Genomic DNA, 13,839 nt, shown 5'->3' with positions numbered 1-13,839 from the left:
ATCTCAAACTACATCCTAGTAAATGAGCATCTTCATAGGGCTACCGGAAGCACATGTGTTAAGCAGATCCTAAACCACAGGCATGGGACATTTTTCCAAATGCATCATAATTACAACTTATGTTGTCCAACCTGAATACTTTTAATAATTACTGGTTTCACTATTAGAAACATCTTAGACTTAATTGATTATATGTCTGTCTTAGATATAGATAAAATTAAACTATGCCAAGAGTTATTTTTAAAGGCTCTCATTGTAAAGACTTTTCCTTAAGAAAAATGCTTTGTTTCAGTAAATTATAAAATGAGCATCCTTTCATTGAATGAATAAACAGCTTTTGGCCTGATTACTGAGATTGCATTGTAAGATAAATATTGTACCTTGTTGTGGAATGGTATAACTAGTTATATATTTCCTTTGAATCTTGTCACTATCTCTGGTTTGGCTGGATGATACCTTTTATATTTCACATGGTTGTATTTGGAACAGAATGAGATGGCTTTGCTTTGTGAACTGAGTAGTGGGGTTTTCTGTGTAGTCTGTTGTTGCAGGAGGGCATGAGGCTGGTATTCAAGTGATATGTTCCTTTTCTCTCTCTGTCTCTCACTTTTTCATAAAGTGTTTTGGGGTGTCAGGTGTGTGCAGCATTTATTCCCAGAACTCAGGAGTCAGAGGCAGGAGATTCTCTTGAGTTCAAGGCCAGCCTGGTCTGCAGAGTGAGTTCCAGGACAGCCAGGGCTACACAGAGAAACTCTGTCTCAAAAAACCAATAAGGATTTATTTAATCTAACATAGTCACTGCACTGGTCTTTCTGGATTATAGACCCTGTCAGTGTAGTCAGTGTTGCCACAAGCAGGTCACTGGTCCCATAGGCCTCTGTTCCCTTACCTATATGGTACTATAAATTTTTGTAATTTGCTTTGCTTTTTTTGGAAATTGGGGTTTGGGTTTTGTTTTTTTTTTTTTTTTTTTTTTTTTGTTGTTGTTGTTTGACACAGGATTTTTCTGTGTAGCAGAGCTCTGGCTATCCTGGACTTTGTAGACCAGACTGGCATTGAACTCACAGAGATCTGCCTGCCTCTTCCTTCAGAATGCTGGGATTAAAGGTGTGTGCTACCATGCCTGGTGCAATTTTCATTAGAGGAAAGTTATTTTTATGAATAAAAGATGGCAAAATGCTGCTTTAGTTTGATAACTCAAAGACTGGAGCTCTTTTATGAACTTTTTAATACTTTTCACTAAAAAATATTGGTTCAAGTTCATATCGACAAATGAGTATATCATGGCAAATTTATTATTTTAGCATATAAAGATTTCATTTATCTTTTAATATAGGTAGCTTTTTCTTTTATTTGCTAGTGAAAAATACTGGAAATACATCTTTACTTTTCAAAAGCATTGAAAACTGTGTATGTGTATGAGATTATTTTCCATAAAACAGGACTCATGAATTTGTTTTTAAATATATGAGTGACATTTAAAATATATGTGAATATCAGGGAATTTTACAAATGAGTTCATCAAAAATATATTCTTTAGGGAAATCCTGGATCCTTTGTCTATTTCAGATGGTTTAATTTATAATGGATTGCTGCTAAAAAATATTAATTTTATTGAGTAAATGTTCTAAAAATGAGTGAACCCTTTTAAAAAGATTTATTGATTTTTGTTTTGTGTGCATGTTCATTTTGTATGCATGTATGTCTCTGTATCATGTGCATTTCTGGTGCACGTGGAGGTTAGACCAGGCATCACATCCCTTGGAACTAGAATTTCAGAATGATCGTGAACACCGTGTGGGTGCAGGATGGAAAATGAACCAGGGTCCTCTGTGAGAACAAGAACTTCTAACTTCTGAGCAGTCTCTCCAGCCCCAAGGTGGCCCTTTTGAAAAATCTGTATTGGAAAGCAGTTTCAAACCATAATGTGAACTTCTGTTAATCTTTCAAGTCACTTCAATGACCATTTGGAGAAACATAATAATAGACACATTAGCAGCTGGAGAGATGGCTTAGCGAGTTAAGATTCTTGCTCCTGCAGAGGAGCTGAGTGTGGTCCAAGCACCCACATCTGGAGGCTCACTTCCACCGTGACTCTGGCAGCAAGGGGTCTGACTGTACAAGTAACTTTTATTCTCCTGATAATTGTCTCTGAGGCTTATTGCCTCCATCTGCTATCCTGTGCCTAGTCCTGAAAGCTTCAAGCCTCCATACAATCTAACCTAGGCTTAGAAAGCCTTCAGCTTGAGACTTACTGCTGAATCTGCTCACCATTTGTAGTTCTTTCTAAACTCTAGCCGCTGCTTCAACTCAGCTTTTCTGGCTCAAACTCTGATTCAGTCTGGTTTCTCTCAGTTTCTCTGCTTGGCCTCAAACTGACTCTAGCAATCTGTTCTGATTTCCTGGATCCTTCTCATTCTCTGGCTCCTTCTGTCTTCACCTGTGTCTAGCTTGTTCTCTCGTCAATCTCTCTTTACAACTCTCCTGGTAAAAACTGCCTCTGAATTCTAGGAACTACACAATGCCATGAACTCAACTCCTGCACTACCTCCAGACTGACTCTCAACCAAACTGCCTGAACAGCACCAACTAGAACTTAAGAGATCTGAATGACTCTGTCTCTTAAGTGCTGGAATTAAAGGCATGTACCACCATGCCTGGACCTAAGCTTTTCTTTACTTGAAACCTGCTCTACACCAAGCTGGCCTTGAACTTGGAGATCTGCTTGCCTATCTTCTGGGATTAAAGGCATGTCTATATTCCAGCTGGATCACACAGACCTAGAAGGTCTTTGGATGTGATCTCTTGCCAGAGCAGCCATGTTCTGAATTCAAATTCCTCTACATCTGACCTCTTTTCTGGCTACTGGGCATCCACTTATATGTGACAGATATATGCACATGTACAATAAATAAAAAAATATTTAAAAAACAATACTGTATTTAAAATGTTTGTCTTCATAATCAAAGGTGAAAATATATTAAATTTAAAAAGATGGATCATGCACAAGATTACTTGCTTAATAATTTCAGTGCTCCTCTTGGATTATTTCATTAATGTGAATAAACTAGTTTGGTGTTACGTATTAGAAGTAGTACTTATTTTTGTTATGAACAGAATATAACTTAAGCATGTAGAATAGACTAATTATGTATTCTTCTAGTATGAAGAAAATATCCTTCTGGTTTGTGAGAACCTTGTTTTCTTTGTTTTGTCTCCCCCCCATCTGTTCACTGTTTGGAACACAGAATCGACCTTCCACCTACACACAAGCCACCCCCTGTGTATGAAGAACGAGCTCCTTCTTTGCCTCAGAAAGATCTTCTGTGCCAGGTACGTGTTCACAAAGGCACTTAAAATCACCTGAACTAGCTTCTGAAAATCTGCCCAGCTGTTGCAGTGCACAGCTGCAATCCCAGCACCCGAGAGGCTGGAGCAGGAAGACCAGAAGTTTAAAGTCAGCTTTGGCTACACAGTGAGTTTGAGGCCAGCCTGGGCTACTGGAGACCCCATTGCAAAAATCAAAGTGAATAAATTTTTTTTTTTAATCCTATGCCATTTGTATTATTTTCTCAAAACATTGTCATCTGTTTTGTAATGGTATAAAATTCTTAACATGTTCAAGTATTCCTCTGAAATACACGGGTTATCAGTCAGACTTCATGTGAGTAAGGGAAGTCAGTCCTGTACTGGCCCTTCTCTAAAAGCTGCGGTTGGAGACTGTGAGCTATTGACCTACAGATGTATTGTAAAAATTGGCATTTAAAAATTTTATTTATCATTCATTACACTTTATTCACTTTGTATTCGGATGTGGCCTCCTCTCTCATCTCCTTCCAATCCCACCCTCCCTCCCTCTTCTCCTCCCATGCTCCTCCCCCAGTCCACTGATAGGGACCCCCCCCCATCCGTCCCATTTGACCCTGGCTTATCAGGTCTCATTAGGACTGGCTTCATGGTCTTTCTTTGTGGCCTGGTAAGGATGAACTCCCAGAGGGAGGTGATCAGAGAGTCTGCCACTGATGTGGATGAAAAGACCATAAGAACCTTTAGTGCAATGTTGTGGATACCTGCTTTTCTTTGAGAAATACATTTTACTCTTCTCTTCAGTATGAAAGAGGTCTAAATTTTAGCATCCCTTTATTGAGCAACAGGTGCTATGTATTCTAGTTTAAAATCCTGAAAATGAATATTGGATCCTCATGTTATGGTGATTTTCAGCATTTATGTTAAAGTGAATGTTCAGTAGCTCATGTGAAAGTGCAGCGCTTGTCATATTGTATCTACATCTAGTTAATATTTTTGAGAAAGATTATACAAGTACTTTAATTTTTTATTCTCAATTGTAGCCATTTTGTGGGTTTTTTGTGTTAGCAGTTTTAGTTTGTTTTGCTTCCATTTTCTCTGTTACACATATAGTGTTTTATGTTCTCTCTAAGTATCTGGGATTGGATTCTAGAATAGTCTTTTTTTCCTTGAAAACTATGCCTTTGATCTCCACCCTGCATTCACTCTGAATACACATTGCACTTAATTTGGTTGGAGAAAAGGAATGGCTCCATGAAGACATCCTCAGCTCCTGTTCCTTTGCTCACTGTACAGTCAGCCTGCTGCTAAGCCTGGATGCGGCAGGCAGGAGTAGGGAGCACTCGTCCAAGTACTGCCGCTAGCAGTGGCTCCAGCGCTGCCCTCCTGCAGCTGTGAATCTTGACACTGGATCTTTTCAGAGCCCTGTTTCATATAAAGTACAGCCTTTGGCAAGTAAATAAAAGTGGGAAACAGTGTGAAATGGTTGTGGCGCTCTTGACCAGAGATGATAAATGCTAGAGAGGGTTCCCGCCTTATTCTGTGGGTATCCAGGCTTTGTTCTGAGAATTTTGTTTAGGATATTAATATTAGGGCTTTTTTTTTAGAAGAAATTTAATTGAATATAATTTAAATCTTGTTAGAAAAATCAGTTTATATATAATTTATTCCTTGTATTTTGAAGATGACTGTTTATAGAAGAAGTAGAAAAAGTTATTTGGTTCAGGTCATATGTTAAGACCTTAAAATATTAGCGTCTTATTTAAGAAATTACAAGCGAGTTGGGTGAGGTGGCATATGCCTGGGAAGGCAGAGGTAGATGGATCTCTTTGATTTTATGGCCAGCGTGGCTAAAAAGCAAGTCTAAGACAGCCAAGCTACACAGAGAAACCTTGTTTCGAAAAAACAAAACAACAAACAAACAAAAAAAAAGAATGAAATTACAACTATTACATATACACTAAAAGACTGCATAAAAACAGAAGGAAGCTGTTCTTGGATGACTTGAGATGACAGTGAAGCAGAGGGCTTTCAGGATGGCTCAGTTTTCGAGGTAGGAGATGAATTACTAAGATAATAGAGGAATTTGATTGTACTAAGTCTAGTAAGAGGCATAATCCTGGGCAGAAATGAAGAATGACACTGAAAAGTAGTCAAAACCACTTGTTGAAGGAAACTTGCTGGGGAAACATCTTATAAACACATGAGCAACATTGGTCCTTGAGAAGTAAGCAACCAGTTAGCATTGTAATTTCTTTTTCCTCATTGACACCAAGCAGTCAAAAGCATCAGTCAGCAGTGTTTTCTTCTCAATATATAAAACTGAATCTAGAAAATATTGCCTAGGAGAATCAGAACCTGAGTTGGACATGAAATTAGACAACTCTTCATCCTTTTAAGAATGCATTTGGAAATGGAGTGAATTTATTATGCCTTTCCAATTATAATATCATACACTAATTGTATGGATATTTGTTTTAAGTTTATCATATCAAATGGCAAAGCATATAACTATTCTTGTTTACTAAGGAATCTGTAAGTTTATTGTGGCCGTGCTCTGATTCAAAAGATAACTTATGAGTTTTTAAATTCGTTAGTTTCTACTTGAAATCATTACTTAGCTGTATGCCTAGTGACAAAGGGCTTATGTTTCCAGAAGGCCAACCTGGCTTTAAGGAAGAGCCTGATGTCAGCATTAAACACCACTCTCTCCTCAAAGGCAATAGAGATAGTTTATTCTTGAGCCAAATGTGAATGTGCACAGCCCAGGCACAGGGTAACCTCCAGGACCATGCCCCAGTGTAGAAACAAGATATAGAACAAGGAAAGAAAGTCTTAAATTGAGGCACACTTTCAAATACACTGGTGGAAACTTAGCTTAGGCAGGCTACAGCAGAGTGTGGACATTCCAAATGTAGGTACTATGCACTGTGTGAAAGTGTTTGTGCCTTTTGAGTTGGTGGAAACTAGTGGTCTGTTACATTAAAGCATTACAAGAACTCTGACCAGATGGACACAAGAATTCCAAGCCTGACAGAAGTTGAAGTGAATGGCTGCTAAGGGAACGAAAGGTAGCCTATTATTATTTTGGCCTTAGATCAGCAGCATTCCTACAATCAAGTTCCGATCCATCAGTAAGTACTGTGGAATCTTTATGATGAATGTAACCCTTTGTCTGCAAGTTTCCGTGTGTGCTGACCTATTCATTGGTGGTTTTCCTTGAGAAATGCTAGAAAGAAGTGACTCTTTCCCACGTATGCCTTTTCACAGTAATGAGCGTTACTTTGGTGGTAGTACCTAAGAGCTTTTCCTCCAGATCTAAGTCATTCATGAAAATGAAGCCTGGTATTGTGAAAGGCACTTGGCTTGAGTGGGAAATGTCTTTCTACAGAGAAGATGTCTCAAGTGGCAGGAAATGAAGCACTGTCTTGTCTGACAGCAAAAAGCACTTAAATCCGCCAGTGTGTCCTTTCTCTAGATGAACAGCTCACAGAAGAGATCTTCATTTATGAAACATACAAGGGTGCAACGCTAAACTGTGTCTACCATTTCATGACGGCTTAGTTTCCTTGTGTGCTTCATGCACAAGTGTACTCTTCATACAAAATCTATAATCCAATCTTACAGAAACTTAAAAAGATCAATCTCTTTTCTTTTCATTTCACGATCTTCAAAGATCCCAGTTCCTTCTCCTCAGCATCACTGCTGTTGAAGATCCCCACTGTACTTTTCTCCATGACTTGACTTCATATTGTCTGTGAATGATTATTTTAAAATAGAGGTAGGGCCGTAGGATATATCTGGTTTGAAAATTTTCTTTGTTTACTATGTCTTCCATGCTACTGTATTTTTCAGGGTGGCAAATGCAGTTCCCTTCATCAAGATCCTCTGGGTTGTTAAACGAATATTCATAAATACACTTTTCAATTTCCTTGAATCAGAATCTTGGATTTGTTGACAGTTGGCATGTCCCCACCAGACTAGGTGTGTTTTAACGGTTTAAGTCTAAGTTCTGTTTGTGTATCTCTGCCCCACTCTAGGTGACTTTCGAAATACTCCATTACAGTAATACACAAAATTCACCCAATGAGATCCTTATTATTTTGCATAGTTGTGGTGAAAATATTTTTTGCATTTTGTTGTGCTTGTAATTTATGCCAAGAAGTAGATTACTCTGTTTTTTGTTTATTTGTGTTTTTTTTGTTTTTTTTTGTTTTTTTTTTTTTTTTTTTACATTTCAGAAGATGTTAGCCATAGTATGGATAAGTGTTCTTACAAATAGCATGCAAAACCTGTTTCCCTCTTCATCCTGTAATATGAGATATTTTCTGTGGATTTTGGTTGAAATCAGCCCTAGTTTTATAACCAGTTACTAGTTACAGAACCACCAATTTGCATCCCCCTGCCCAATTTTTTTAGTTGTGTTTTGAACTTTGTTTTTTATTTAGAAATTCTGATATAGTATAGTCCTTTGTTTTAGATTATTTCCTATTTTATAACTTTATGATATCAGTAGTTTTTATGCAATCAAGGATTAGATTAGTTTCTTAAATTATATAAAAGTCTAGTAGTTTAATGTTTTATTTTAAAACTGATATTTTGTGTGAGTAATTTCAAGTGGAGAACTGTTTAACCTGTGGGATCACTAGTTGCTTAAATTTCTGAGAATTTAAGTGTGTAATTATATTTTTGTGTTTTCTTATTAAACCATAAGTTGGTTATATGATTTACTATTTACTGTAGCGAATTGTCTATCAATTTTTTCTTGCCAAAATATTCTCTCTCTCTCTTTTTTTTTTTTTTTTTGACTTTATGAATGACTTCCCAGGCTTCATAAAACTGTGTATTGAACTTCGGGATTACGTTAATGCAAACTGACAACCATGGTAATATCAATTCCAGACATCACATGGGCTCTCATTTTGGTGTTTGTTTATGTGCTGGAATAAAATGTCTTCTTTGGAACACATGCACTCTTTTCTCTTAGGGTTCATTGTACACTGTTAAGGATTTTGATCGCCATCTGTGTTCTCTACCTCTCCCTCCATGGCTTCTGCTAGATGGGTGTTACTAACATGTGGAAAGGCTCACACCAAAACCACCTAGGGTTCTATGTTACTTCTTGTTAATACATCTAAAATTATCTGTCAGATGACAATAGTGAATGTAAAACCTTAACGGTATTAAAAATAACTTATGAGCACTATTTCTGTTGTAAAAATATACCGAACAGTTTCTATAAGTGAGGGGTGCAGGACCCAGCATGCTTGATGCATATGTAGAAATGTGCTGTTCTTTCAGAAAACAGAACGTGAAGTTTACTGATGAATCTTGAGGTTCTGTAAAGCAAGTCCTTAAGAAACTAACACCAATACACCATTTGGGTGTAGTACTGCAGAAAAAAATCACTTACTAAAAGGACTATTGAAATAGGCCTCCATTTCCCAACATATCTGTGTGAGGCTGATTTTCTTTCATGCTCTTCAACTAAACAGCATATTACAACAGAGTAAATACTTCAGCTGATAGGAAAATCTAGTTTTCCTTCTGGTTTTGTTTTCTTTCTTCCTTTTTTGGGCGGGGAAACCTTGATATTTCTTTTCCTTTGCTAAAATGTATGTGTGTGGCTATTTCATATGTGAGGGGTTTCATATGCAATACAGGCCTAAGATTAATGTGAGCAATCCTCCTCCACTGATGGCTCTTTGACCTTTTTCTTTGAGTCAGGGTTCTTTTTTTTTTTTTTTTTTTCATGCAAATAGTTGACTTTTAATAGGTAGAGTCTCCAATCACAGAAAACAGGAGTAAACTTCATCATATATCTTTGTGCTTTTCACTTCCAACTCTTTGTTTTTTTTAATTTTTATTTTTCTTTTTAGTTACAATTTATTAACTCTGTGTCCCAGCTGTATCCCGCTCCCTCATTCCCTCCCCCTCCCCAACTCCCTCCCTGGTCTACTTCCTGCCCCTTTCCAAGTCCACTAATAGGGGAGGACCTCCTCCCCTTTCATTTGACCCTGTTTTATCAGGTATCTTCAAGGCTGGCTGCAAAGTCCTCCTCTATGGCCTAACAGGACTGTTCCTCCCCTGGGGGGGGGGGGGGAGGTCAAAGAGCCTGCCCTTGAGATCCTGTTAGAAATAGTCTTACAAACAAAAAGAATTCATGGGCCAGGTCTAGGGCTTGTGGGTATGCAGATGCCAGAAAGCAAGGGACCAAAGGATGTTCTAATTGGATATAAATAACTTGCATTATTTATGATTTAAATTGATGATTTGATGTTGTATACTTTGATAAACATATTTTATATGTGCATATTTCATTAAACTTATTGTAAATATATGTAATATACAATATTATATAAATACATATATATATTTCAGTATACTAATGTCTGTTTAGCTCATGTTGTACATATACTGGATGTCAGTATATTATGTATGAAAAGAAAATATTTAAAAAGAATGGAAGCATTCTGAAGTGTTAGCAGTGGCTATATTTATGTTTGATGGGAATTCTCAGCGAGTTTTATTGTATGGCCTGTTTTTCTGTCAAGTTGAGTTCTGAAGTGACTTCTCCCTGCTCCGTTACTGGCCTCAGAACAGGATGTCTACACCTGTTGAAAACCAGCAGCACAGGGTATTCGGGGTATCTGCAGGACTCACTTTCAGGCAAAACTGAGGGGTTTTTCCTCAGCAATTCACTACAATATATTACATTCCTTAGGAAGGCTCCTGAGTGTTCATGTTCATCACCATAGGGTGGTCTTACATGAAGGCTGTCCGCTTATTTTTGAGTAATTAATTCAAAACAGTAAAAACAAGTATTTTCTAAAGTGTAATTCCTATTTACTTTCTCTACCTCCAGAAAAATCACTTGTGTTAAATGATTTGCCTCCTCTCCTTGTTATTTTGCTTAAGCACAGAAAAGAAAATGAATATTCATATAAACACGTGTTTTCATATATTGCACCATTGGGATGCAGACATTTCACATGTTTTTATGGGTACATATAATTTTTTTTAATTTTTAATTTTTTATATTAATCATAGGTTATTTACTTTGTATCCCAGCCGTAGCCCCCTCCTTCATTCCCTCCCAATCCCACCCTCCCTCCCTCATCTCCTCCCTGCCCCTTTCCAAGTCCCCTGATAGGGGAGGACCTCCTCCCCTTCCATCTGACCCTGGCTTATCAGGTATCTTCAGGACTGGCTGCAATGTTCTCTCCTGTAGGCTAGCAAGGCTGCTCTTCCCTCAGAGGAAGGGGTTGAAGAGCTCGCCATTGAATTCATGTCAGAAATAGTCCTTGTTCGCCTTACTATGGGAAAACAATTGGTTACTGAGCTACGATGGGCTATATCCAGGCAGGGGTTCTGGATTATATCCATTCATGGTCCTTGGTTGGAGAAATAGTCTCATGAAAGACCTCTGTGCCCTGATATATTTGGTCCTTGTGGAGCTCCTGTCCTCTCCAGGTCTTACTAACTCCTTCTTCTTTCATATGATTCCCTGCTCTCTGCTTAATATTTGCTTTTATACACTGCTAGGTAGAGTCTTTCAAAGGCCCTCTGTGGTAGGCTCCTATCCTGTTACTTGTTTTCTCCTACCTCCAATGTCCATCCCATTTGTCTTTCTAAGTGAGGATTGATCATCTTACCCCAGGTCCTCTTTCTTGTTTGTCTTCTTTAGGTGTATAGATTTCAGTATATTTATCATATCTTATAGGTCTATGTAAGTGAGACCATGTGTGTCTTTCTGCTTTTGGGATACCTCACTCAGGATGATCGTTTCTAGGTCCCACCATTTGCCTGCAAATTTCATGATTTCCTCATTTTTAATTACTGAATACTTATTCCATTGTATAAAAGTACCACGATTTCTGTATCCATTCCTCAACTGAGGGACATCTGGGTTGTTTCCAGGTTCTGGCTATTACGAATAAAGCTTCTACAAACATGGTTGAGCAAATGTCCTTGTTGTGTACTTGAGCATCTTTTGGATATATGCTTGGGAGTAGTATAGCTGGATCTTGAAGAAGCGCTATTCCTAATTGTGTGAGAAAGTTCCAGATTGATTTGCAAAGTGGTTGTACAAGTTTGCATTCCCACCAGCAATGGAGGAGGGTTCCCCTTTCTCCACAACCTCTCCAGCATGTGTTATCCCTTAAGTTTTTGATCTTAGCCTTTCTGATGGATGTAAGGTGAAATCTCAGGGTCGTTTTGATTTGCATCTCCCTGATGGCTAAGGATGTTGAACATTTCTTTAAGTGTTTTTCTGCCATTCTACAATCCTCTACAGAGAGTTCTCTGTTTAACCCCACGCCCCATTTTTTAATTGGATTACTTGTTGCTGTTTAACTTCTTGAGTTCTTTATATATACTGGATATTAGCCCTCTGTCAGATGTAGGGTTGGTGAAGATCCTTTCCCAGTCTGTAGGCTGTCATTTTGTTTTGATGACAGTATCTTTTCCTTTACAGAAGCTTTTCAGTTTCATGAGTTCCCATTTATTTATTGTTGATCTTAGAGCCTGTGTTGTTGGTGTTCTGTTCAGGAAGTAGTCACCTGTGCCAATGAGTTCTAGGGTCTTCCCCACTTTTTCTTCTAACTGATTTAATGTGTCTGGTTTTAGGGTACATACAATTTTAATGTGTGTGTTTATATTATATATTTTAATGTCAAGGGATTTATTTAATCAGTGCTACCATGGATAGCTTTGTGTGTGTTTTATTTTGTATCTTCAGATTTAAACATTAGGATAAGTTTGTAGGTGAGACCTTGTTATATCAAAGAAGAGATATTTTTAGAAATGTGGTTGATATGTATTAAATAAAAGTCAGCTTATCCTTGAACATTCTGATAGAACATGCTTTCTCTTCTTGATTATTCCTGATTTACTAGAGATTGCATATCTGTATTTTGTACATATAATATAAAATGAAAAATAATTGTAACTTCAGCATTTTAATGATAGTGTCTTTTCCAGTGTTTTAAATGCTATTTTTTTCTACAGACTATCACCATTATTACGAGCATTTGCTCATTTTGTAGCAGCCGTGAATGGCTTTTATTTTAATCCTGGCATGAACAGTATATACACTTCCTTTTCATATCAAAATTTACAATAAGGAATCTTCAGGAGCAAGACAGGGTTTAGTTGTATATTAGCCCATGATGCTCTTACAAAGGGCCTGGGTCTTGTTGCTGACCCTGATAGGGCATTTCACACCTATCTGAAACTCCAGTTCTAGGGAATCTGATGCTCTCTTTTGACCTCTGCAGGCACCATGAATTCACATAGTATATATTTATTTATTCACACATGCATATAAACACTCAGAAACACATAAAATATGTCTCTTTTTTTTTCAAGTGGTCTTCCTCAGAAGAGAGCCCCACTTTGGTTATTTAATACCAAGCAGTCAGTCTTGAAACCATGTATATAAAATTAACACTGTATAGATTGAAGAAGTTATATTTACACACTTAGGAACATATATGTACACACATCTATACAAATTAAAAGGGGCATCAATTAGAGAGGGGTTACGTGGGGAAAGATGGGAGAGAGAAAAGGGAAGTTGGGGATGGTGCAAGTCTTTTTTAGTTAACAAGATGAATGTTGTGTTACCATTGATTCGTGTTATAAAAGGACATGCAACATGGGTAGAGATGGAGCTCAGATTTTACTGGTGCAGGTGAGTTTGAAAGAGTAAGTGCAAGAGATAGAGGTGTGCCAGTCTACCATGTGTCTTCGCGTCAGTCACTAACCATTCTGATGTTTTTAGAGCCATCTGTTTTAAATGTTTTTATTATTATCATTTATTCAAATGTATTCAATTCGTATCCCGGCCTTGTCCCCCTCCCTCATCTCCTCCCAGTCCTACCCTCCATTCCTCTTCTCCCCCTATGCCCTTCTCCTAGTCGACTGATAGGTGAGGACTTACATTCTGATTTTTATTTTCCTTTTTTGAACCTTTCCATTGTACTCTTTCTAGTTTTTTTTTTTCATAAATTTCCATTACTAGCTTCTCAATGTTGATTTTCGAGAACATTGCTTTAATCCTATATTTTTCTTTTCTTTCTTTATGCTTTTATTTTAAAACTTAATACCTAGAAGAGAAAACTATGGAACAAAGACTCTGGAAATAGAGGCTTTTCACACACACCCCAAATCTCTCAAGTAAATTTGACCTTTGCTCACAAATAATCATGCTTGAAATCGTAAGAAGCATACCATACATACTTAGAAAATGGCAGGAATGTTCCTGAATGTTGGTTTTTTTTTTTTTTTTGTTTTTGTTTTTAGTTTCTTTTATTTATTTATTTATTTTAATTTTTTTAAAAAATTCTTTATTAATTACACTTTATTCACTTTGTATACCCCCCTGTTGTTCCCTCCCCCTTCCCATCCCAATCCCTCCTTTCCTCCTCCCCCCTCTGCACACATGCCCCTCCCCAAGGCCACTGACAGGGGAGGTCTTCCTTTCCTTCCCTCTGATCCTAGTCTATCAGGTCTCATCAAGAGTGGCTGCAT

At 37.6% G+C, this 13,839-nt stretch overlaps 1 long non-coding RNA gene across 1 annotated transcript in view; it reads left to right on the top strand.

Annotated features, from left to right (window-relative positions):
• Window positions 1-13,839, top strand: part of LOC129666599 (uncharacterized) — a 56,852-nt gene that overhangs the window by 477 nt on the left and 42,536 nt on the right. The window contains exon 2 of the long non-coding RNA XR_008718610.1: window positions 3,249-3,333. This is a non-coding gene — a long non-coding RNA (uncharacterized LOC129666599). The remainder of the gene's footprint in view (window positions 1-3,248; window positions 3,334-13,839) is intronic.

The sequence above is a fragment of the Psammomys obesus genome, unplaced genomic scaffold (assembly GCF_907164565.1).
Source record: "Psammomys obesus unplaced genomic scaffold, mPsaObe1.curated_primary_1811, whole genome shotgun sequence".
In the NCBI taxonomy this organism is placed as follows: Eukaryota; Metazoa; Chordata; class Mammalia; order Rodentia; family Muridae; genus Psammomys; species Psammomys obesus.
The sequence above is the reverse complement of the archived record's forward strand: the minus strand, read 5'-3'. Positions and strand labels throughout refer to the sequence as shown.